Here is a 26,254-nt window from a genome sequence, read left to right on the forward strand (position 1 = left end):
GGGAGGAGGCGGGTTTTGTCCTCTCCCTTTCTTTCCCTGCCTTCTCTGTCTAGGTCTCTTTGACATGTGGTCAATTCCAGCGAAAGCAAGTCTTATTGACAGGTTTAAATGAGATTGCTTCCAATCATCTATCTTGGGTAAAAATCCATTTGGCACTGTTCTTTAGCTACAGCTACATGATGCCCTGATTTACAGCAAGAACCCATCAGCTGTCATCCGATGCTTTTATTCAGACGTCTCTTTCTTCACAAATCATTTTTTAAAATGCTCTATAAATCTCTAGACGCCTGATAGTCTATATGAGGCTTTGTTCCAGGGATGGCAAGACAGAGAAGCTGTCTTTATCACATAAATTTACCCAATAGGATGCCATAATGGTTGCTTTGTCTTTTTTTAGCATCCCCATTTTTGCTGCTCATACATGGGGTTAGGAATTTGAACAAGCCCCTAACTATACGAGTCCAGTGGTGCGTAGTGAGCGGGTGTTTCAGGCTTGTGTGGGATTGTAGGATTGACAGCAAGGCAGAGAACGCTTTAACAGGGTAAAATAGTTGAGAATGTCTGTAAATGGAAGGGGGGAAAATTAGAGCAGCCAATTGCAGAGGTCAGTCGTAGAGCCAGAGCACCCGATAACGAACTGTTCACTAACATACAGTTGAAGTCAAAATGATCAGCCATCCTGTGAAATGTCTCTTCTTTTTCAAATAATTCACAACTGAGAGAAGATTCAATATACTCTTAAACATAATACAGTAGTTTATTAACTCGTTTTTAATATCTCATTTCGTTTGTCATTGCCATGATGAGAGTAAATAATGTTTTTGTAGTTAATTAATAAGATACTGTACTAGCATTCAGCTATTTAAAGAGCAATTTAAAGGCTTGACATGGTTAATTAGGTAAACCAAGCAAGTCGTTGGAAAACAATGGTTTGTTTTATAGCCAATCAAAATGAATAATTTCTAAAGGAGGGCTAGTAATATTGACCTTAAAATGGCTTTAGAAAATCTAAAACCACATTTATTCCAGCTAAAGTAAAAGAAATAAGACTTCTCCAGAATAAAAAAATATGACAGGAGTACGGTGAAAATTTTCTTGCTCTGTTAAACATTACTTGTGAGTTAAAAATCTCACATTTTGTCTTTAACTGTATTTGTTACAAAAAGACAAAATATCATACTAAAATAGTAGAGTAGAATCTCTACTCAAAATCACTTGTTACGCGTTATAAGTGGAAATTAGCTGATAGATATGGGCTAGCAGAGGTCTTCTGCACCTACTAATAGGTTATCATCCATCACAATGGTTAATCAGCTTAGAGTAGGGTTAGAGTAGGGGTAGACGTTAATAAAAAAACAATTTCTCAATAACTTTTAGCCACAACTGTATGTGATCTATAGCTGATTAATCATGTGGATGGTTGATTAGGCATGAGCCGATATAAGAATCTGACGGTATGATAAAAAATATCAGTGTCACGGTTTTATGATATTGTTACCACTGCTATAAAATATGTTATTTTTAAAGTTTTTCTGGGTAAAAAACAAAAACTTTTTTCCCTTTGAAGACAATTTATATTTTATTTTGAGAGGCTTTTAAAATACTTTGGAGCAGTAAACATGTCAGCTTAAATAATTACAATGAATCATAGACTTCTGGTCTTTTCATTAGTTTCAAAAACACAGATTTCTTTATTTAATTTAAAACAGCATCTTTGGATCTCTTTTTGCTGGAGATACTGTTGTCCTAAAAAACTTAAAACAAAACAGGTAAAAAAAAATTAAAAGACCAAAAAAAAAAAAAAAAAAAAAAACTTACATACGAGAACGGTATAGCAGAAAATGCTAGCGGTTTTAAAACCTTGACTTTTCCAAACCACGGTATACCTTAAAAATGGTTATCGTCCCATGCCTACGAATGATAACAGCCTTCTGAGCCTATTGGTAGGCAAAGAAGGCCCTTACTGGCTCATATCTATCAGCTAATAACCACTGATAACGTCCATTCAATCGAGTAATAACACTCGAATTGGCTGCCAAAATAGTGTTTCAGTGTTATTTGGACGCAAAAGAAATAAACCTCACATCAATTAAACACTGGACACTAATGTAAAAACTGTTGTTGTTCACTTTACAGTAACTAAAAGCTGCCTAAAACTGGACAAACAAATGTTCTCAAAGCCAATCCTTGGAGAACGCATCACTGGATTTATATGGGGTTTTAAGAAAACAAACCAGGCTTCAGTTAATTGTCAGAGATGAGAGATTTTGTTCATGAATAGTCAAAGTTAATAATTTTAATAAGTTCTATAGTTGTTAGGTACAGTACATCATGCCACTCAGCTCTGATGTAGACACGCTGTTATACACATTCTTTTTAATGAACAACAACATACAAAAACAAGAGGACTACAGGTATGCATGCTCTCAACATGTTTTTAATAATCAATAATATTGATTAATTTTATTTTTGGCTTAGTCCCCTTATTAATCAGGGGTCGCCACAGCAAAATGAACCACCAACTTATCCAGCATATGTTTTATGCAGCGGATGCCCTTCCAGCCACAACACATCATGGTAATCACCCATACACTCATCCACACACATACACTACAGACCATTTAGCCTTCCCAATTCACCTATAGCATATGTCTTTGGACTGTGGGGGAAACCGGATCACCCGGAAGAAACCCAAACCCACTCAAACATAGGGAGAACATGCAAGTCCACACAGAAATACCAACTGACCCAGCCGACGCTTGAACCAGAGACCTTCTTGCTGTTAGGTTACATCTCTACCCACTGTGTCACCCCCATGGCATATAATATTAAGCTTTTTTCAATTACAATTGTTAATAATTCTAATTATTACAATTCAAATTCTGATTGTTTTGGCATATTATTAGCTACATACCATGCCAGGTACACATGCCAGAGGCAGTGTAAGCATACATGCAAATGCAAATATGATGTACACAATCTAAAATTAAATAAATAGTATGTACAAAAGAATGAGTTTGCATGAAAAAATAATATAAAGGTTATATATATTTTACCAAATATTGATTTCTGTAGTAAAAAAAATGATATCATGTTGTCTAAAAATGAATATAAACATGTCTAAACTTTATTCTGACCAATTGTCATTTTATGCAAGAAATTGCTCTGAAACATTGAATGAAACATCATCAGTAGTTTACAGAATAAAACTAAAATGATATTTTACTCAAACACAAAACTAGAAACATTTTATTCAAAACATTTTCAAGTGGTCTTTTATATATTTTTTACTTTAACATCTACAAGCAAGCTAAAACCAAAACACCAAATCAAAAAATCTGTTTGATTTACTGTTGAGGAGAGTTTGTCTGAAAGCGTCTCTCATGTCTCCAGCAGTTCTAGAGCGATCAGACAGAAGTCTGAGTGTGAGCGACAGACGCCAACAGATCTGGGAATCCCCAGTTTACTTATTCTCAACACGTTCCCCTGCCTGACTCTCCTCCGCCCACTCTCTCTCTCTCTCTTCTTTCTATCTCTCTCGTCCTTTTCAAAGATAAAGGTGAAAGTCTGGATGCAGTGGGACACCACCGTTGTTAGGTAACAGCCTGCAAGCTCCCTAAAGACACAGTTTATGACCATATCACTCCACAGGTGCATCCATACTGCGTCAACAAGCTCAAACACACGTATGCAGGCACAGTGCTCACATGCAATCTTCACAGTAATGCCAGCCTCCAGTGGGGCGTCTGTACTCTAGATGCCTGCTAGCATTCGCTCAGTTTACCCATAATGCATTAGTAAAGGTCAAATGCTGTAAACTTCAGGCTGCTATTCCTAGAACCCTGCTATTTATGACCAGCTTTATCTACTATGTGTGATCAAAGCCATTCTAAAAGGTTGACTAAAAAATACTAACACAGTCAATTTAACACTCACTCATGCAGAAAGCTGCCAAGCAGAGTAAAAAAGTAAAAGGGATAGGGGGACGGTTTGAATTCATTTCTCTTTGGTGGGAGGCCTTTGTGTTGAGTTTTACATCTAGAAATAATTTTCACTCAAAGATTGCTAGTAAATTTTTACAATTACAAAGAAACAAACAATGAAACTTTATTTAAATTTTTTTACAAAACTTAAGTCAATTATCTTGTCAATTAGATGTTGACCTATTTATTGGTTGTTTAAAAGTGATGAATGCATTGTACTGTGTACTGAAGTCCAAATTCAAAATATCAAACACTGTAAAACATGCCAAGTTTCACACAATTTCTTTATGTTGTCATAACACAAATTGATTGAAGGGCACCTATTTTACCCCTTTAGACTATTTATTATACCTTTCAGAATGTTGGTATTTTCTGCTCTAAACACGATGTAGCCATTTCTGTTGTCTGTGCATTTATTGCTAGCTCTCCCTGCCCACCGTTCCTACTTGGCTATCAGAGTGTCCCTCAAGCTCAGTCTTGGCTGTGTCAGATAGACATAAGAGTGACACAAATGAAGGTAGCAGATCTCAAATAATGTTTGTGAGAAATACTACAGTATGAACTTTTCCAATGATTATTTGATGTATTTGTTGTGGAGTTACTTCAAGCCTTTCTGCAACAATGAGTCACACACAATGTCGTTACACAGTTCACACAGACACACACACACATAACTTTGCACTGTTTTTGCACAAAAATGTGACAGGATACACGTTAATATCGACTGCTGTATGGATAATAATGAATGGTGTATGGGTACAGTAATAATGTATGGATCTGTTATGTTAATATACAAAATAAACCTGATTTAACATCCACAAACCGGGATTGAAGCATCTTTTTTTTTAAAAATGTACTGACATGCGACTGTGGTGCTGAAGATGGTAAAATCGCTGTAATTCATTACAAACCTGCACTGTTTCAAAAATGTTTTAAACTTGTAAAACTCATTCTTGATCACATTTGATGAAGATTGATGATCACAGTGAGCTCAACAGATTTTTTAGTTGCTTTGAGCATTTCTTGTCTTTTTGATATGATTATACACATTACTAAGGAAACATTTTAATAAGCGGCTGTTAATAAATTTGGTGGTCAGGAAACCGCACTCGTACATCTCGTTGCTGCAGGCCTCAAAATGGAAGGGATTTGGATCCTTTTTTAACGTCAAGAAATTTAAAAAAGAGACTTAATGTCTTTTTTCACCCAATATGACTGTGGACACACTATACCTACACACAGTTCTGTCCAACCAGCTAACAAAAGGTGAGTTCATCATAGGTGCCCTTTAAGTAAACTTAATCTTAAGTTGATTGAACATAAATCGATTAAGTTGTCCCAAAAAGGTAGCGTGATGTGCTTTGAAATGTGCATTTTTATTTGATGTTTGTTGTAATTTCAACCAGAACACGAAGAAAGGGTGGGACATAGCTCCTTCCCTTTTAAAAAAACAACCAATAGTGTTTCGTTTTATCGCCGCTCTGCTCTGTGAGAGGTTGAGCTCAAGTGCATAGAATGAGAAGGAAACGAGAAGGGTGGTGGGGTATATCAGATACTAGAGAGCATTTAATTGGTTATGATGTGATGAGAAACTGTAGTATGGGTTGACGTGAATAAAACTGTTCATCCATTTAAGCGTGACAAACTGCAAGTTTTACATGTTTATGTCAGTTTTATATCTTCTAAACGCTAATTTTGTCACTGTTTTGTAGCACACTAGCTTATAGATATCTTCAAAACTATTAATATTGATACTAACATCTAAAAAACTTTTAATTTCAATTTCATTGGACCTTTAAGAATTGTTTTGTTTCATTTTTACTCATTTTTTACAACTTAATTTTAAAAGTAGTTTTAACAAGCAGCAAAAAAAAATTTGAATGTAAAGAGTTGTTTTTAGTCCTTAGTTTAGAGGCTTTCCTACTCAGATTTTGATGTTCATGTGGGTTGCCAGATTGACAATAGGCTTCAAGCTCATCAATAACAACACATTTTATTTATAATGTGCTTTATTTAAAAAAAATGCATTATAAATAAAATGTGTTGTTATTTTTTTTTTATAGTTTTATCATTATAAATAGGACAACACATTAATTGGACCCTTTTTTGACTGTGATGATGCATTTTTACAATTATAAATATGGTTAAATAAATAAATATACACTGCTGGGTTCCACACAATTCCTTTATGTTGTTACAACACAAATTGATTAAAGGGCACCTATTTTACCCCTTTGTCAAGATTTAAGATATGTTTCTTGTGTACAGAGTGTGTCTGTAAACTTTCTGCTCAAAACACCCATCAAATCATTTATTATACCTTTCAGAAGTTTGTAATTTTCTCCTCTGAACACACTGTGGCTGTTTTTGTTATAGATATAGAGTTACCAGATTGACAATAGGCTTTAAGCTCATTCATAACAACACATTTTATTTATAGTGCCCTTTATTTTAAGAAAAATGCATTAAAAATAAAATGTGTTGTTATTTTTTTTTATAGTTTTATCATTATTAATAGTACAACACATTGATTGGACCCTTTTTTTCTGACTGTGATGATGCATTTTTACAATTATCAATATGGTTACATAAATAAATGTACACATTTATAATGCTATTGTGTTAAATGACCAGAGATTTAAAAAGTTTGTAATATTTCAAATGTAGATTGTGTCAAAGCAGATTAACATAGAAGTTCTAGTAAATTGAAAATGTGTCAGTCCAATTTTCAGAGTTGAACCCAGTTTAATTCAGTTAAATGTGGTTTAATTTTCACAGCTGAAAGTTCAAACACTGAAGAGCAATACAACAGCTAACAAAAGAAAATACAAATTTGACATTATTTTGTCTTCTAATTAGTAAGCAATCTATAGTTTCCCCTCTTTTAGAAACTCATGTAAATGCTGCTTTTGTTCAGAAATTGTTTTTTTTTCGCAGAGCTGCAGTCACAGAGAAAACATCTCCTGTGAGATTTTACTCATTAAAGATTAATCTTATCATGACCAGATCAGTCAGGCAGAGGCAATATGGCTCTAGGACGATCGAGGCCCTTTAAACCTCCACACCACTCAGACCGCCATAATATAAAAGCATGTGTCCTGTGGGCTTGACCTCCTTTGAATAAACGCCCGGAAACAGCCACTGGGGACTATCTAGCTGCTATATTTCTGCTAGCATTACTCAATCAGGACGGATTGCACCAAACCACCATCAGATGATTAAATACCCTAAAGATTCCTGCAATGTTGTAATAGATCAAAAGAAAATGCAATCAAGAAAGCCATCTGTCCACCACCTTTTTCCTGTGCGCCTGTATTGGGGTGTAGCATTATCGCCGACTGTACAAAAGCATCTGTCCGGAAACCTCCCCGTTTCTGTACTTTTAGCATTCTGGCACAGTTTACACAGTTAAATGAATGAGTGCGTCAGATCCACTGATGGATTCTGCCAATAAGGATCTAAATAAGCTGGAGAGTGATATAAGAGAGTGGATGGATCAATCTGTGTGTGTGCGTGTCTTAAAATGCACATTCAATTAAAGTAACCAAAGTGTTACAGTAGGGCTAAGCAACTGAAAGCTGTCAAGAAGCGCAGATTCTACCCAAAGCTATCTAAATATTAGTCTGTTGTTATCAACACTTAGAAGACATCTCTTGGTTCAATCTCTCACTCTTTGTATTGGGCCGGATTCCTGAAACATTCTTAAAAACAAAAATATTATCATTAATTATCATTTCTCTTCCGATTGTTTGTTAAATTAAATGACAAATTACTTATTAGTTAGGTTAGCCTCCAAGTTATTTAATGTTTTATTTGTTTAGCCACATATACAGTAAATGTAGATGAAACTGAGCTGAACAGTTATTTCATTATAGTCTTAAAGGAACATTCCACATTTCAGGGAAATTTTATAAGTCAGTCACTTTACAAGTCCCCTTGAGTTAAACAGTTGAGTTTTACTATTAAATTCATTAAGACAATTTCCGGGTCTGGCGGGAGCACTTTTAGCTTAGCTCAGCATAAATAATTGAATCGGATTAGACCATTAGCATCTCATTCTAACTGTTGGTGACTTGTAAAATGCAGTGTTCCTTTAAATCACAGGTGTCAAAGCCAGTTCCTGGAGGGCCGCAGCTCTGCACAGTTTAGTTCCAACCCTGCTTCAACACACCTTCAACAGGTTTCATGGGATGCAAAATTACATACTTCCATACTATATAGGGTAACACTTTATTTTGATGGTCCATTTGAGTATTAGTCGACTGCTTAATTTCTGCTGATACTGCTCCTTCAACAGACATTCAACTGAGTATAAGAAACTTTGCAAGTACATGTCAACTTACACTAACCTTAACCCTAACCCTAACACTCTACTTATAATCTGATAAGAATTAGTTGGCATGTAGATTCAATGCAACTTAAATTCAACTAACAGACCATCAAAATAAAGTGTGACCCTATATAGTACACTAAAAACAGTATGCAAACATAGCAGCATGTCCGAATTTATAGAATTCGAAAATCAGTATCCGAGAAGTACCCAGATGACTTACTACTTTCGGCAAGATTCTGAAGTGTGCATTCCATGCAAGCCTCGCTATCCCATAAAGCCCCACGAGTTCCATTCAAACTGCTATTTAGAACTTTTGTAAAGGTCAAGCAGTACGTTTAAATTCAAATGCAGTACCTACTGAGTAGTAGGCAGTTTCAGACGCAGCCAAGCAAACCTGAAGGACCTAATTGATTTGATCAGGTGTGTTAAATTAGGATTGGACTAAACTGTGCAGAGCAGCGGCCCTCTAGGAACCAGCTTTGACACCTCTGCTTTAAATCCTTCAAAAAGTAAGAATAATTTATTCAATTTATTATGGTGTATTTCAAATGAATGAATTGCTGTAATTAACCATCACAACAAAGCACTAGCTATATTCTAAAAGTATTACCACAGGTTTTCTGAGGTTAAAATGCTGATTGTAATTGATGATCAATGTAAATGATGCCCTTTTTTGCTGAATCCAAAACACATTGGGCCCTATCATACACCCGGCGAAATAAGGCGCAAGACGTGTTTCTATGACTTGTTGCTATTCAGACCAAATTTTTCCCGTTTTCTGCCATGTTGTTTAAATACCAAATCCATTGGCGCCACTTTTTGGACTCATGGGTGTTTCGGTTTAGATGAGAGGTGTGTTAGGGCGCATTGTTGGCTTGTTTCTATTTTGAGGAACTACAATAGACTGCTGAGATCAGGTCTAAAGTCCAGCGCAATGCGCGTTAGTTGTGCGCCTCACTTACACATTGCTTTATACACAAAAGATGTACAGCAATACAGAAATATCTTTACAAATGAAAAATAATTTAAGAAATAAAATATTACAAAAATGATTATTTTCTATAATTATAAAAACCACTGCCTCTCCATGCCTTCTTCATCTCAGGAGGCTTTTTCAGTCTATTCATGACAGTTTGCTATTGTACAATGTTATTATTAGTGGTAGATTATTTATTATAAGCATATTTGTATTTGTTTTATTAAAAACAAGCTTAGATTTTTCCACCTGTTAGGTTTTGGACCATATGGGGCATAGCATGTGTATTTGGATATAACATTATGATTGTTCATTTATTTGTTTGCTGGAAATTAGAACTGAACTTTTAGTTTTGAAACAAATCTTGAAACAAAGTTAATTATGTAGGCTAATGGATGTCTGTGCGTACAACACGAACTTATTCACGAACGAGAGTGAAAGTGAAAGTAAAGAATGAGGAGGCTCATTCTCTCATTCTTGCGCTGCAGATGCTCTGTTTAACTGCTTTCTCACTAGTAAAGTGTTCAGTTTTTCTACTTACAAAGTCTGCCATGTAAATAGCAAATGCGGCATGGTGCGACGCAACTAACACTTAAATGGAATAAGAGATGAGACTCTGATTGTCAAAACACACCTATAAATCATTAAGAGAATAAGCTCAACCCTGTTAGATCATGCGGCGCAGAATTTGATTTTTCCGTCCTTAAAATAGCAAAAGTGGATTCTGACACGCCCTTAATGCTTTTGCACCCTGCACTTTGGACCTTGCATCTAAAAATTTAAAATAGAGCCCATTAACACTAAAATCTGGTCTGACCAGAAACAAAATAAGTCAAAAGAAAGATAAATGAGTCAGATTGAGTTTGATTAATGAGATGGTTTGATAAATGAGATGGTTAATAACAAACATAATCTTTGGTATTCAGGACATATTAGGGCAAAAACTGCTGTTAGTTAAGTATTTAAAGCTTCCATTACAAACATTGCAATGGATTTTACTTTTATGCACAAATGAATTTAATTAATCTTTGTTGAAAACATTTATTAATTTCATTTAAAAATAAAAAAGTAAAAGAAAGGTGGTGTAAAATCTGTGTATTTTTTTTTTGTTTGTTTATTACATGGTGTGAATATGACCTGTAATTTACACTAACCTCTTGAAATTTAATGATTTCATTATGTTTTTTTTTCATAATAATGAAACAAAAGTTTCTGTTGTCTTATATTTAAATTACTAAAAAAAGTTTTAATCATAAATTCAACATTAACCTGTAATATAAAAAATAATAATGAATAACAACAACAATTATTATTATCATTATCAATGAGGATTTTTTTTTACTCAATGCTCACTGCATTGACAAACCAAACTCTTTTTTTAATCTGTAATGTCCTGCATCTTTTACAACATGTTTCTTCATAAAACTACATAAAGGCACATAAACGTAGTTTGAATGTTCACCAGCAAGTATTCAATCCCCATAGAAAGTTTGATGGCAAATGAGACTTGCAGCAGAACCTAGCAGTTATTGATCCATCAGTCTGATGCGGTTTACACCATATAGCTGATCAAAGGTTGTCTGCTTTAACATGTCCTCGTGGACACCATTATTATACACACTGGTGCGGGTAATAACAGAACCACGGCTCCAGTCTGTATCAAACCACAGACAATGATAATTCATCACACCCAGGACAGGCTATGCACAATCAAACAGCTCATGCGAGATCAAGATCCTTTCTCAGCACGATCGAACAGACAAGATTGCGCTGACGTAAGGAGAGGCTGCCTTTTGACTATTCTACTGTAAGCAAAACCCTATGACACAAATTACAAAGACGTAATGAGAGCTATCGTTGGCTTCATTTCCATTTTTGTGACACACACTAGCCCTCTGAGTAACTCATTTGTCTGTTTGGGTAAAAGGGTCTGATAAATGAATTAGTGTAAATGTACTGAGGACACCAATTAGAGGCCATCTACTTCATCCTATAGAAACATGAAGTGATCGAGTGTGGTCCATAGTAAGTGCGTTTTGGGCTTATAAGATGGACGAGGTTTGAATACAGCAGCAATTATCATGGGGACCGTTGTGTGTGAAGTCCCTGGAGCAAGGCAATGTTATGAAAATGGCCCAGTTAAGCTTTGATGATAATTAAAAGGGTCTTTTATGAATTCTTGATTTTGTAGTGTGCTTTGTGTCGTAGTAGTTTTCATGGTTAACAAAAATTCCCTATTTTGTCACATATTTTACATTATAGTATCACCTCTTTCATCAATCTGATTCAATTGGTCTGTTTATGTAATGTAATGTGTATTTATATAGCGCATTCATTGTGTATGGTCATACACCGGATACCAAATCGCTTCACAATCATGAGGGGAGTCACTCCACACCACCACCAGTGTGCAGCATCAACTTTAAAGATGCGACGGCAGCCACAGGACAACTGCTCACCACACACCAGCGATTGGTGGAGTGAAGAGACAGTGATTAAGAGGCCATAATGGGTAAGGCCCGATTGAGTGACTTTGGCCAGGACACCGGGGTTACACCCCTACTCTTTATAAGAAGTGCCATTGGATTTTTAATGACCACAGAGTCAGGACCTCAGATTAACGTCTTATCCGAAAGACGGCGCCCACTGACAGTTTAGTGCCCCCTTCACTTTTACTACGGCATTAGGACTCTCACAGGCCACAGGTTGAGCGCCCTCTGCTGGCCTCTCTAACACTACTTCAAACAGCAACCTAGTTTTCCCATGTGGTCTACTATCCAGGTACTGACCAGGCTCAGCCCTGCTTAGCTTCAGTGAGTAACTGGTCTTGGGCTGCAGGGTGATATGGCTGTGTTTAGGGATAGATAACCCAAAAATAAAAACTTAGCCTACTCATTATCATTATTAACCTTTATGAGTTTCTTCCTTCGGTTGAAGATATTTTGAAGAAAGCTGAAAACCTTTAACCGTTGACTACCATAGTAGGAAAAACAAATACTAACCACATAGCAAAATCTCTCTGGCCTAATTCTGGCCCACACAATCAGGTTTTGCTTTGCCCACATACTGCAATGAATTATGGTACATGACTGAACCAAGTCTGGCATCCAAACAAGGGCCAAACATGGATCATATCTGGGTCAAGTCTCAGCCAAGTTAATAACTCATAACTGGGCCAGAAAGGTTGGTGTGTCACAACTGCATTGAAATTGATAAACTCATGAAGTGTTGCGCTTAAGGCACACTATGGCCATGTTTTTTTTCAAAGTGACCTGATTGGTAGATTTCTTGAATTAAACATAATTTTAGTGTATTTTAAATGTGGCTCAAGACAGGCCAAACTTATGTGCCCCATAAATCAATTTTTAACATCTGGGCCAAATATTACATTTTACATTTGGCCCAAATCTCCATCTTAAAGATGATACCACCTCTGCTAAATCCAGGCCATGTTTGGCCCACATACTGTATGCCAATGCCGGATGAATGCCTGCTGTGCCAGCTTTATGCCAAATCTGGGCCAGAATTCTTTGCTACTTGGGTAAGGAAATCAATGGTTACTGGTTTCAAGTGTTATTCAAAATATCTTCTTTTGTGTTTGACAGAAGAAAGAAACTCAAACAGGTTTGAAACAAATAATGGGCGAGTAAATCACAGAACTTACAGTTTTTGGGTGAATTACAGTACATCACTTTCCTCTATTTTCAATCAAGCCCCTTCTCCTGATTTTTGAATTGTGCTTTGATTGGTTACCTGGCTCCGTGTGCTACAGTAATGATTGTCAAACCACTTTGAACCTTTTCTAGAAATGTCTCAACTGCTCAGTGTGGATAACAATAGCCTCAGTTTTGCATCAATATCCCATTCAGACCATGACAGTATTAACGAACAGTTGAATAGCACGGATGTTACAGGATCCTTCAGATTGCTGTGAATTTTTCATAATAATCTTAGATAAGATGTAACAGGAAAAGGGAAAGTCCTGGGCAACTAAGACCCTCCTGGAATGCACTTAATAAGAAATATAGAGAAAAATGTGCCTGTTTGTGTTGCACCAGTCACACAGAATTAAAGCCACAGAGCATTTTAATTTTTCAAATTAACATACACTTGAATTAACAAGAAAAAGACCAGTTTTCAGCAAAATCATAAAAGTGAGGTCTTCTGTTTTTACAGTTAGCCTAAACTTCAAAATGGTGTTACTCACCCTCATGTCATTCCAATCAGTGTTTATTCTATAAATATAAAGATGGAAACGTTAGTGGCCTATAGACTGACAGAGACTTGACTGGTCCTCTGTGCCAATAACATGATTGAAAACTATGAATGTGCGCACTTTGATCCACTCATCTAATCAATGAACAGTGTGCATTATTGTTGACAAAAACAGACAAGACTAAAAAGAATAAAAACAAAGCAACATTAATTTTTGTTATTTACTATAACTGACCCAGCAGACCTGTCAAGTTTCTGTTTGTGCCAAGCCATTTTTGCTGACAAAATTAACACTGGTTCCAATCCCTTGAGACCTTCATTCATATTCAGAAAAACAAATTAAGACGTTAAAGATAAAATCCAAGAGTTTATCCTCCATAGACAGCAATGTTCCTGAGACATTCGAAATCCAGAAAAGGAACCAAAAGCATTCTCAAAACAATTCAAGTGATTTTAGTGGTTCAACAAAGCTCCAAGAACACTTTTGTGCACCAAAAAACTTTGTTTACCTACAGTATTTCATCTCTTTTAAATCAAGTCAGGGTGCATGTTTACTACAGGTAGTAAGACATATGTGCAATTAGAGTCTGCAGGGCAAGCACACAAATGTCATATTGCTTGTTGTTAAAGGTTTCTTGATGGAATGCAGGAGACAAAGGTTAACAAAGTCATTATTATAGACAGTTTTAGGGTGAGTGATGAAAGATGAAACTTCAATACTTGTGGTACATAATTGACATAATTCACAATTCAGCTGTGTGTGACAAATGCTGTCTGACTGAAAGCACAACAGGCATGTGATGCTTCTGTTCTGTTTGTATCTCCAAGCCTCCTGCACTGATACTGCTTTGCTTACATATCCAGTGTGAAACAGGTAATAGACATGGTGAAAACATGTCACTAAAGCTGCTTTTCTTCTTCATCTTCTTTAATGTATCTTAACCAGACCTCTATTTTGCGTATTTTTTTGCCGTAAATTATGCAAATAAGTGACTTTGAGTGACGCACAACATCAGGTCTCAAGTCTTAGACTGGCCCACTTTAGTTCATGACATTTCCAATTCAGTGCAAATACAGTAGTCTAAGTGTTGCTTCACAGTAAATATTTATCTGAACATTATCACATTTTCTGTAAGAATTAGTGCTCATAAATATTCAAACTTTGAAAAGAAAAAAATATTCAATAAATACAAATATAATGTATGTAAAATTATATATTGAATTTTCTAATGACACTGTCATGTCTTATTCAAATAAACAGCTGCTTTAAAACTTAAACTATTTTCCATAAATATGAGAACATTAAAGGGTATATCTTTAACACTATTCTTTAAAACAGCAAAATGTCCTATCCTGCAATATCTGAATATGTATTCTGTGCAAAATTGTTAACAGATATCCAGTCCAGTATTGCACTGTTATCTGCCAGACTTCTTAAACCACAGTATTACTTTCTAATGATGGCTTCATCTTTTTTCCCTATCTTTAGTTTACTGATCAAGTTAGATTTAATAAATGTAGAGAATCATCTGATTTCATTAATTGTATCAGGGCATTTTTCATTTAGCAGTTGTAATATTCATTAATATTACTTTTTCAAATTCTTATATGCACTCAATGATAATCCTACCTGCTTATTCGTGTGTTGGGCTCTTTGGTGCTTGGTAACGTTACAGGGCCTGGCTCATCACTGTTAGTAGACTGGACTAGAGGCTGCTGCTGCTGCTGAAGAGCTACAGTACAAGAAACTATTCAAGACATAAACATGAACTTTGGTTTGCAGACATCGTTGTTTTGCACTGCTCCTATATAGCTTAACGTTAACTTACCGGCTGCTTCATCTTCTTCATGTGTTTTACTCTTGCTGCCGCTGGTTGTAACAAAAAAATGTACTCAGCTTAGTACATTTGGCCACATCGTTTTCCAGAGATTTCTTTTTTGTTTAAAATCTGGTCTTTACAGAGGCACCTTTACGCTTTATATTACCCATTTTTTTTATCTCTCGCCACTCACAAATCTCTTAAACAACTGATTTTGCTGTTGAGCAAGGTGCCGCTGTCTGGGGAGTCATCATTAACTGCAGGCTGCTCATGAGGCTGCGAGAAAATACATTTTAAAAGTGCAGTTTGATAAAATAATGAATAAAAAGAGTGAGGCTATGGTAAAACAATGAATAAAATAACTAAATAAAAAAGTGCGACTCCTGTCTGTGCAGGCAGCTAGGGACACCCGCCCTCGTGGCCAAAAAAATAGACCAGCCTACCGGGAATTCTACCGGTCCTCCAGATTAACCAATCTGGGCCTGCACAAGAAGAAGAGTGTGGAGAAGAAGAGTGTGGTAGTCCAAACAAACCAATTGACGAAGCACTTGAAAAAAAAAAATGTTTTTCAATAGAAAATCTTTATTTTGATTTAACTTTAAGCCAGTCAAAATATTTAAAAATGCGACCGACTGTTTATGAAGCATGCGCGCTCCCATTTCCTTCCGCAAAGCAACCGTGCCTGGAAACTCAACTGGGGCGATCGGTTCTCTTTAAAATAGACAGGACTACTTTCAAGAGCTCTAGATAAAAATAAATAAATAAATATAAATATATATATATATATATATATATATATATATATATATATATATATATATATATATATTTTTTTTTTTTTTTGTAAGCAGCAGCGGTTAATGCTTTAACTTTTCTAGCACCATTCTTTGAACAGATTATTAACAGGCCTAATGTTAATGTGATCCTTTTATTATATCACATACGGTATGATTTTCCACCAGCTTTCTTTGATTAAAGTTATTTTTGTTAATATGGTTTAATTGTTTTTTTTTTTTTTACCATACGATTGCTTTAACAGGAGATTAACTCCCTGTTTAGTTAACTGGTGATCTGGGACCTTTAGTCAGAACACACTTTATGCATTGTTTTACATGGCAATAATTATTTAAAACGTAAAAGAAAAGAAAATAAAATAAAAAATTAAATTGTTTGTTGAATAAAAAAGCATGTATTAAGCTATATTCAGCGTGTTTTGACACATTATTTAAAATTTGTGGCTAAGAAATAATTATTTCATTTTGGTGTGGTCACAGATAAACTTAGTAAATCCTTACCTTTGAGCCCTGAAAAATCATGAAAATAAAACTAATTCCAATGCTACACAACACATTTGTTCATGCACATTGAGTAAGGTCATATACACAACACAACACAACAAAGTTAAATGCATGTGGACATAACACAAAATATAAATCAAGTAATTTTAGCATGTCAAAGTCAAATTTATCCATATAAAATATATTTTCCCAACAACAAAAATGTGGCTGGTGAAAATGGCGAGTGGCTAGGAATGTTGGAAATCTAGCCAAAGTGGCTGGTGATAAAAAAGGTTAATGTCAAGCCCTGTACAGTACATACAAAATTACATAAATACACCATAACTAAGGTTTAGAAGCTGCTTATTTGATTATTCAAAAGCAGACAAAGAGAGTATTGGGGGAAAATTATTTGATAATCAAATTTTTTTGCAGTTCTGTTTCTGTCAGGGTAAACATTATTTGTGAAACAAAGTCATTTTGAAAGGTATAGAGTCTCATTTAAGATACATAAAGCAGTCATTGGAAAAGGTCTGTTTCTTTCTTGTAAATGGTAAATAGAGTTAAGTAACAAATATTCCAAGAAGTTAAATGACAAATATAAGACACGAACTGCATTTTTTTTTCTTTAGAAAAAGGGTCACAAATTCTTGGAAATAATGAAAATTCAATGTGATTTTTATGTGAACTGTGCTTCATAAAAACACACTGTGCAAGACTCTCCATTTAACCAACAATCTTCACTTCACTGCCATTTAATATTTCTACATCTGCTTTTTATTCTGATATGTGTGATCAAATATTGACATTAGAAACTATAGTAGCTTAAATTTGCTTTGGACATCCAGGATCCAATTAAGTGACAGTGATGATGCAGTGTTTTCCAACCGCATTTAAGAACATTGAGGGATTAAAAACCAATCGGGGAATTTTATTTAGGAAAAGTGTGTGGCCCTGTGAATTTAAAATAATGCTTTTTAGATGTTAGCATCAGTATGATAATCTATAGTATAAACTAGTGTGTTCCCAAACAGTAACACAACTCGGATTAAAATATAGCTAGCCAAAGCTTGCACCTTGTCACTTCCACCTAAATGGATCAATAGTTTTTTGACCTCACCTCATACTTCAGTTTCACATCAAATCTTCTGACCAATCAAATGCTCTGTAGTATCAGACATGTCCTGTCACCTTCAAGACGTTTTTGCTACATGCACTTGAGCTCAACCACTTGAAATGCTTTTTATAATGAGGGAGGAGCTAATATATCCCTCGCCCTGTCTTTATGTTTCAGTTCAAATTACATCACACATTAAATGTAAAAATACATTCACAGTACTTTAAATATCACTTTGCAACTTTCTGTATCATATCATAAAATAAAGTAATATCTTAAACTCAATATTCATCATGACCTGCATTTGGTTTCGTTTCAGGAATTATTATTTTTTACATCAATAAAACTAGCTAGAACTTCATTTACCGTTGAACACCAACCATTCATACATACACCCTGGCACCAGTCCACCCTTTCCGGATGTGAATAATCCAAAAAACTGTGTCAGGCCACTGTCATGCTGTTTGAGCGGATGTCTAGCTGAGATGTGGGAATAGTGCAGGATCTGATTGTCACTCCATAATGAGCAGAACACATTAACTGCCCTCTTTTCAAATTGAGATTCAAGCCACAAGTTATTTCTTATTAATGAACAAGTAAAGATATTAAATACATTTTTCAGGTAAAACGGGTAGTCCACCCCAAAATTAAAATTTATTCACTATTTGTTCACCCTTAAGTGGTTCCAAACAGTTTTTTTATTCTGTTGAACACTCAAGATTTTCCAAGTAAGCTAAAAATAGGAAACCATTGACTTCCATAGAAGGAAAACCAAAAACTATGGAAGTCAGTAGTTACAGGTTTCCAGCTTATTATATGTAACTTATTTTGAGTTCAACAGAAGAAAGAAAGGCAAAGAGGTTTGGATCAGGTAAATGATGGCAGAACTTTCAGTTTTGGGTGAACTATCCATTTAGGCATCATACGGTTGATTATAACAGAAATTAATTAAGATGTATCAGTTTATAAAAATAGTCCAGTTCAGTACAGTATAAATCAACTGACTATCTTTTTTAAAAAAAAAACAGAAACACAATTACTTGTCATAAGTACTGTGTTAGATTTAATGGGACTTGTTGTAGCATTTATTAACAATGTTGTTTCATATTGCTATGCTTCTGTTGCTTTCTTCGTTTGTAAATCGAATTGGCTAAAAGGATCAAGTAAATGACTCAATTTAAATGTAATTATTAATGCAGTACCTTAATTCACCTTTATAGGTCAACATTACCCATTTAGAAATACTCAAGTCAATTATTCAAAATCACAATAAGCAACTCATTTAGCCATTGGCACATTATTTGATTTTACAGTCTGTTTTTCTTATAGTAGGTTTATTAGTCTTCTCATTCAGTAAAAAATACATCACTGTACAAGAAAATATATTAAAACAAGCATCCGCTCACCAGAACAGCATTACTTTATTATACAGTGTTTTTGTTAAAGTTTATGTGTACATTTAAGTACCGAGTAAATATTAGTGAAAAACATGAACTTACTATAGTGTTAGGTTTAGGATTTGAGGTTAATTGAGGGCAACTGCATCATATATTAAGTATATCATATTTGTTATAAAATTAGCACAATTTACTATGGTAAGTAATTGCAACTTGTAACAAGAATATAAAGCTTTACATGAGTTTAAAACAAGTTGAAGTCAGAATTATTAAACCCCCTAAGATTTTTGTTTCTTTTTTAAATATTTCTCAATTGCTGTTTAACAGAGCAAGGAAATTTCACAGTATGTCTGATAATATTTTTTCTTCTAGAGAAAGTCTTATTTGTTTAATAGGCAAGAATAAAAGCAGTTTTTACTTTTTTAAAATCATTTTAAGGTCAAAATTATTAGACCCTTTAAGCTATTTTTTTACAAGAACAAACCACCCTTATACAATAACTTGCCTTATTACCCTAACCTGCCTAGTTAACTTAATTAACCTAGTTAGGCCTTTAAATGTCACTTTATGCTGTATAAAATTGTCCTGAAAAATATCTAGGAAAATAATATTTAATATCATCATGGCAACGATAAAATAAATCAGTTATTAGAAATGAGTTATTAAAACTAATAAGTTTAGAAATGTATTGAAAAAATCTTCTATCCGTTAAACAGAAATTGGTGAAAAAAATAAACGGGGGCTAACAATTCTGACTTCAACTGTATATACAAACTTAAAAAAGTTAAATTGTTGTCTAAAAATGAATATGAATTATGAATAATTGCAGGCTTGAGTGTACATATCAATTATCACTATTCAGCTTGACTGTATATTGCTGTTTGGAACCCACAGACTTTCATTGTATTAACAACAACATTCTTCAAAATATCTGAAGTTTTGGACCATCAAGAAGGTAATTAAACTATACAATTTTGTGTGTGTGTGTGTGTGTGTGTGTGTGTGTGTGTGTGTGTGTGTGTGTGTGTGTGTGTGTGTGTGTGTGTGTGTGTGTGTGTGTGTGTGTGTGTGTGTGAACTATCCCTATATTCTGTGCATGCCTGCTGGTGACCACACGGAACTATAATATAATTTGCAAGAATGAGCTGTATGTGTGGCGACAGTTAAGGTCAATCCCAAGACCTAACCTGTAACCGTCTGGCACCTAGACAGGGACGTTCATTTATCAAGTCAAACAGTGACCGCAAATGACTCAGACTTTTCTCTGGAGTGGTGGTGGGGGTAAAAGAAAAAAGGCACAACAGAACAAAGCATATGATTTAAGGCCATGATAATCCCAGGACGGGCTGCAGTGGATGAACTGAATTCAGAGAAGGAAGAATGATTCATAAGCGCTCTTCTCTAAGCCGCTTCATTCATCGTAATTCACATTGAAATATAACAGAACTCAGCATCCATGAACAAATCAATACATCTCCGCAATCCGAGCCAAAGATGGGACGGGCGGCAGGAGGTTAAGAGACGTCCGCTGCAGAACAAAAAAAAAAATAGATGAAAAAAAAAAAAACAATAAATTAACTTAGGCTTTATTGAGCTTCCTCAATTATTCAACAACTGCTCTATTAAACCCCAGGGGCCTTTAAAGATACTGTAAGGAGATGAAGGAAGCGGTGTTCACTTCCAGGTCTCGGCCCATCTGCTTAACGACAGCTCTCTCCGCATGCTGCAACCCTCAGGAGGCTGGCATTAAGAGACCTGCCTCTTTTATCTGCGCCCGCTTGATGTATGGCACCCGCGGCCTCACGTCCTTAGTAATGCGTACTCCAGCAAAGCTCAGCTAGTGAGCGGGTTATCCTGCAAAACACGCCATAGGGACTCGTTCTGCAGGTAAAAAAAAATCCAAAAAAAATAAAAATGGTCTGGCTGATATGTGGCGCCAGATGCTGATTTAGTGCACTAGCAGGGCAGAGTTCTAAGGGGAGTAAGGAGTGGGGAGTGAATAGGGCATTAAATCATAAGCTGAGCTCAGGGTTTCACAAGCAGAGTACTACGGTTAAAGAGAGAGAAAGATGTCACCTCGTTTAACCTCCTAGAAGACTCTCATGGGACCATCAAGCCTCCACCTGCACCCGCGGCCTCTGAAGTGGGTGGCACACTGAGCTGCAATGCATGTGGGCTGAAGGATAAGTGTTGCTGTGGGTAGCGGAGAAACCACTGACCTGCTGGAGCCCACATTGAGGCATCGCATCATTCCCAGCGTGCACCTGTCAGATCATGGCGCCGGCATTCAGGACAGGTCTTTGTAAAGAAAAGCTCTCAACGTCTTAGCAGCTAAAGTGAGTGGCTTTGATCATCAGGCTGATCAACAGTTGGCTTTTTTTTATGAAGCAGTGATGCTGCTGGTAAATGTACTGTATAAGGGCCTCCATTGGTTTTATATGCTCACTAAAATTGATAGTAGTGGCTTGTATGTATTTGTCATAAGCATGAAGGTGTTTTGAAAACAGATGAGTTCTTTTCGGTGTAATGAAATGGAGAAATGTGAAGCTAAATTGTGATGTGTTAACTGAGGTTATTATAAAATATGCCAAATGCATATTCTCTCTCAACTAAACATCAACAAATATACAACAAATATAATAGACAGTATTAACCCTATTCTTCAATGCGAAAGTGTGCTCATTTTTGCGATGGTCTTAGAACTTCCGACACAGTTTCCGTTGGGAGAAATGACTAGAAATAATAAACGGCAGAAAATGGTCAAACTGCTCACTCTACAAACAAGTGTGTTTGTGATACAGACAAAATAGAATAACACAATAAGGGAATATCAGTTTGCAGCATCAAGCAGCATAACATGCTGTTTTTAATGTCTAAAAATGAATGGAAGTGAATGAGACTGGAAGTCTCCAGCCAAAAAGATTCAAATGGCTGCGTCCCTTGTACATAATGATTAAGTTCAAGAAACAGAAAGCATATTTTAAAAATGTGTGTATGTAATGTTAAAATAAAAGGGAAAAAGGACAATTTAATGTATTTTGACCTGTTTCAAAAAGTTAAAATGATGATTCTACAAATGAATACTACATTTTTTAAATGAAAAAGTGATTACACTACATTTATATAATACACAGTATGATTTAAATGATTGAAAACTAGCTTATAAATGGGTAAAACCTACAGAACACTGCAAAAATATCCAAACACTGTTGATTTCCTCTGTGTTTCATACAGTAGGTGTTCAGTTCTTTTTTGTTAAGGATTTTTAAATAGTACAAACAACAAAGACAATCAGACAAAAAAATCATCCAAGCACTGGCAATTAAATAAAAATGTACAAATGTATGTTTAAAAAATATATATTATAATAATTATAATAAATATATAAATAAAAAAATCTAAACAAAACAAAAGAAGCCAGAACTCTCTTTAAAAGAAACATTTCCTAAGGTTCCTAAAGTCTCCTGAATTTGTCTGTAGGTTAATTTTTTCCAAAATAAGAAAGACTTACAGCAGAAATCCACATAGTTGGAATTTGAGAAGTAGACTATTTTAGTAATATACATTTCTTAGCCAGAAATGTAAGAGTTGTAAACAGAGGTTGGAGCTCTGAGTCAAAAAGTTCTTCAGGAAACAGAGGTCGAAACAAGATGTTTAGAACTTTTTTTTAAAGATTTCAAATTGCATTATAGGACCTTTATCTCTTGCATGACAACGATTGATGTAGGAAAGTTTACCAAGATGGCTTTAGTATTTAGTAGTTTAAATGATATATATTGCCTGAGGACATTTACAGTAAATGGTAAAAAAAAAAAAATTGTATAAATTTGAGTTATTTTACAGAATATATTAGATATTTAGACAGTTACTTCAGGAAAATCACCATTATCTGCAAAATACAAGTAACTGTTTATTAAGAAATATTTGTACTAATTTTTAAAGATTTAAAATGCATTTAAATGATTGTTTTATTTAAAGCTGCATTACACTACTATTACTATTAGTATAACATTGTTTTGACAAATTATTCAATTTACTAAAACCTTTAAATAGATAGTCTGGTGGTCAAGCTACAACTACAGTAATATATTTGCCTTTTTTATTTAAAAAGTGATTACATTTATATAGTAAATAGAATATTTAAAATAAAAACTAAAATAAAAACTAGCTAGAAATGGGTAGAACCTACAATACACTGCAAAAAAGTACTTTTTAAATAATTTTAAATTGCATTATGGGACCTTTATCTCTTGTATGACAACAATTGATGAATGAAAGTTTAACTAAATAGCTTTAGTATTTAGTAGTGTACAGTATCTCATGGTAAAAGAAATAAAAAAAATTCAGCTATTTTACAGAATTCATAATATATTTAGAGTTATTTTAGGAAAAACAACCTTAAATTGCAAAATACACGTAACTGCTAATTAAGAGATATTTTTACCCATTTTTAAAGATTTAAAATGTATTTAAATGTTTGTTTGTTTGTTTGTTTTTATTTAAAGCTGCATTACACTACCATTACATTGGTTTGACAAACTATTAAACTTACTAAAACTTTTACATTTAAAATCTGGTGGTAAAGCTACAACTTAACCGTACCTACTAGCTACTGTATTTGCCAACATGGTTTAATATGACAATACATATGATATGCATGGGATTGAAGGCTTAAATTTTTTTTATCAATATCTTAAACCAATATGCAAATCAATCAATCAATAAACCGTACTGCTAACTGAAACCATGATGATTTTAGAGTGTAATGGCCCATGGACTGGGCTTTTAACATATCTTGGGGTCAATCAGACTACTGAAGATGGTGCATTTCTGCAGGATAACATTAGCAGAGAGACAGATGACTCACATTTATAGGTTTAAATAGCCAAGTGACCAAAAAAATGGTTTGATTTGTTATAAATATATATGTTACATACCATACCATAAAATTGATGCAAAATGACTAATAGAAATAGCGTGATATGAGATTTTGGTCATACCACCTACTCTCATATCTCAGTGTCCCTTCAGTCCCTTCCCCCACGCATACAGCAGCTCTGGGCTTCAGAGAGCTGATGACAGGCAGAAGCCACTGAGACAGACTGAGAAAGCTGAAAGTAGTAGCCGGAAGGGCCTGACCTCAGGAGTATTGCAGGACTCATGGGGATTAGCAGTGGTCTGGGATGCTGGGACAGGGCACTGCCAAGCTGGTCAGACTACTATGGACAGAGCAGTGGGGCAACTCTCTATTTTGGCTAGATATCTGCAGTGCTGGGATTTTAACAGTTCGACTTAACCGAACCCTGAAGAATTTGAATATTTTTATTAAAGGGTGCGGTTCAAGCCGAAGGAAAATGAATAAATCAATTAATCATTATTAAAGGGTCAGTTCACCCAAAATGACCTCATCATTTATTCTCCCTTATGTGCTCTTAAGAATTTCTTCTGATGAACACAAAATAAGACATTTTGAAGAATGCTGATGGGGAAAAAAATAACATGGAAGTCAATAGCTCTTTGCATACAGTGATATGGGTAAATATCCGGAAAATTACCAGAATGACTTCACTGGTAAATTTTTTTAAAGTGCTGTTCACACAGACAAGGCAATCCAGAATATTTCTGGAAAAGACCATTCACACATCCATTCTAAAACACCGGTAAATTCTGACATCACTAACCAGAAATGAGCTCAAACATGATGTACATTTGAGTGTGTGCTGCAGTGATCTGAAACCGAAAATCTACCGGTAACTCAAATCTGACTCACAGGACGGCTCCTTCATGTGGACGTGTGCCACGCAACTGAACGCAGAGTGTGCAGGTAAACTCACAGCATCTCACACAAGCATTTTATAGTTCATTTTTTTTTTATAATTGATAATAAGAAAGAACATAAAAATGTTATCTGACTAACAGGCAGCAGCTAAATATCTCTGGAGAAGGATTCAAAGGCATATTGTCACCTTAGAATTATAAGGTTCTATCTGACATTTTTGTCAAAATTGAGTTATTCACATATTATTATTAATTGACAGCTTATTTACATTATGGGATGTTTTTTTATAAGTTGTTTACATTTTAAGACTTTCATTTAAGCCTTATTTTATTCACATGGCATATAATTTAATAAATATAATTAAATAAATTATAAAAAGCATATAATTGAATAAATATAATTCAATAAATATAATTCAATAAATTATATAAAGCATATAGTTCAATACATATTACCATATTAATTACATAAAATTAACATCTGCATTGGACAAAATATTAAGCACAGCCTTTATGCTTAATATTCATCCTAAAATATTTAATAAATGTTATAGAAAACCAGAATTTTACTTTCTCAACATTAACATTTTTACAAAACCAATGTATATTTAAATTTATTTAAATTTAATATTTTTTGTTATTGGATTTTTTGAAAAGTAAAGCTTCAGTCAATGATCTGACAGATAGAACCTTATTCCAAATGTAAAATGACTTTAGAATTATTAGGTTCTATCTGCAATTTATTTGGTTTATTTATACCCAATTTGCAATTTTAATTTAATTTAATTTTGATCATTTACATTTAAAGTACATTTAGGGTCTCTGTCATGTTAATGTATGAAAGAGAACTATTACACACAAATTGTATGCTATATGAAATGTAAAAACATTGAAGCTCAATATCTCTAAATCATTTAGAATGCAGATAGAACCTTATAATTCCAGGAGACAAAATATTTTCATAACAGCAATGATGTGAATGCGTCTAAATGTTTTGATTGGCTGGAGTGGACGTCTCATGTCTGCATTCACAGAGAGCAACATTCCAGGAAATTACCGGTAATGTTACAACTTCTCTTTTCGGAAAATTGATGGAATTAATTTACCGGTATTTTCAAAAAGGGCCTGTTCACGCATGATGCCTTTCCAGAAGATTGCCGGTAACATTCCGGAAAAGTCTGCATGTTTAAAAGGGGCTAATGGGTGCCAGTTACCAGCATTTTTCAAAAGATCTTCATTTGTGTTTAAACACAATAGGTTTTTTTTAATGTGGGTTGGTTTTTGTTAGGTTTTTTATTGTTTTTAAGTGAATGGTGAGTGAATGATGACAGAATTTTAATTTTTGGGAAAACTGTCCC

At 34.7% G+C, this 26,254-nt stretch overlaps 1 protein-coding gene across 6 annotated transcripts in view; it reads right to left on the bottom strand.

The window, feature by feature from the left end:
- fgf14 (fibroblast growth factor 14) overlaps window positions 1-26,254 on the bottom strand; it is a 216,247-nt gene that overhangs the window by 104,857 nt on the left and 85,136 nt on the right. The window contains exons 1-4 of one of the 6 annotated variants that reach the window (XM_087266396.1): window positions 15,771-15,874; window positions 15,521-15,603; window positions 15,337-15,377; window positions 15,138-15,240 (exon numbers count right to left, since the gene is read on the bottom strand). The exons of 2 other annotated variants lie outside the window; for them this stretch is intronic. The gene's annotated coding sequence lies outside the window, so the exon portion shown is untranslated. Of the gene's footprint in view, window positions 1-15,137; window positions 15,256-15,336; window positions 15,378-15,493; window positions 15,604-15,770; window positions 15,875-26,254 lie in introns of those variants that run through there. 3 more of the 6 variants (XM_087266395.1, XM_087266397.1, XM_087266398.1) reach the window with 3 other exon arrangements.

The sequence above is a fragment of the Danio rerio genome, chromosome 9, assembly GCF_052040795.2.
Source record: "Danio rerio strain M-AB ecotype USA chromosome 9, GRCz13ab, whole genome shotgun sequence".
NCBI classification, from domain to species: domain Eukaryota; kingdom Metazoa; phylum Chordata; class Actinopteri; order Cypriniformes; family Danionidae; genus Danio; species Danio rerio.